Genomic DNA, 1,580 nt, shown 5'->3' with positions numbered 1-1,580 from the left:
ATATATTATAACAACTGTAAAGAGGTGAGAGGCAATGGGTTCTTCAAAATGTGTATGCATGCTCGTGCTTGGGGAAATGGGTGGTGGAGGAGAAAATCATATGATTAGATTAAAAGCAGTAAGATCTTACTGCATCATGCAGTAGAGCAAATGCATCTTTAGAGTAACATTTATGAGAAGGAATTTACAAGCTCACTGCACAGAAATTCACATTTTTGCAAAGCACATACATCACAACCATTATGATATCATTAAAATATTTTATAACAGTAAAATTAGATTTTGATTGAGTGGAGTATTTTATTTCAGTAATAGGAAATAAATGTCACAGTATGAAAGCTGGAATGTTATCACCTGTTCCTTCTAGCTTAGCTTACGTCTCTTAAGATGAAGCTTTAATCCATATGCATCTTTGCCTCATCTCTGTGTGACAAAGGATAGCACCGGGTAATTACTGAGCTCAGTTACCATTCCCTTTTGTGGAGTAAGTCTTTACTGTTTACTTCTTAAGATTTGAATGAAAGCCTCTTGTATAGAAAACTGCAAGTGTCATGAATATAATTATCAATGGTTTGCAGACATTCTAAGGTTTGAATAAAAGTCCTCAGAAGGAGTAAAAAAACACCATTTTCCGGTCCACTCCTGTTTGGGCCAGAATCCCTTCAGCAAGTCTGATGGTGAACTCTTGTGGTCCCCCCTTCCTCACTGGAAACATTTGGACAAAATACAAAAGTTACCTTCCAGGTTACTCAGAAATGTGCAGTTTCTTAGTGGCTTAATTTGCCAACATTTTATATTATATTATCGGAGTTTGCTTCTAGTTCAAGACCTTCAAGCTATTTATCTACTTAGAACTCGGAGCCAAAGGAATATAAAGAAATATGTGTATTGAGTTGATACATTTGTTACTATACTTTCAACAGGATATTAATTTATATCTCAAGAGAAAAATGGAGGATTCTGTATTCATAAGGAATTTTCATGGTGTTCACTGAATTAATGAGAATTTTATTTTTTGATTTTAGGGAAGGGTCTACAGGGTGTTCAGGTCTCACTATTAGATTGAACTTGTAGTGATCTGCGTGTTTATAGCCTTCCAACAGCTGGGATTACAGGTGCACAACGCAACGTCAGGCCTCAATTGCTGTCTCATCATGCCCTGGGGTTGAAGCCAGCATGGCAGGCCTGGGGACTGAACCCCCAGCCCCTGTGTCTGCTTGCAGGTGCTTTAATCCACGGAGCTCTTTGGCCAGCCCAAGAAATAAAATATTGAGCCAAATAGCTCTGAGGATCCTTATATATTTGTGTGAAGCAAGTGGTACATATCCACCTTTAGAAAGATTCATGCACTTCTTAGGCAAGCGCAGGGATGGGGTTCCATCCCCAGTACCACCTGCCATACTGGCCCTGCCCCCGGCACACTGAGTCGGCCACCAAGTCTAGGCATGGTGGTGCACACCTGTAATCCCAGCACTGGGGAGGCTGAAAACAAGAGGATCACTACTAGTCAAGCCGCACAGAGAGACCCTAAATTTAAATACATAAATTAAAAAAGAAAGATTCATACAGACCCTAACTTT

The sequence above is a fragment of the Octodon degus genome, unplaced genomic scaffold, assembly GCF_000260255.1.
Source record: "Octodon degus isolate 3935 unplaced genomic scaffold, OctDeg1.0 scaffold00009, whole genome shotgun sequence".
NCBI classification, from domain to species: Eukaryota; Metazoa; Chordata; class Mammalia; order Rodentia; family Octodontidae; genus Octodon; species Octodon degus.
Note: the sequence above shows the minus strand (reverse complement) of the source record.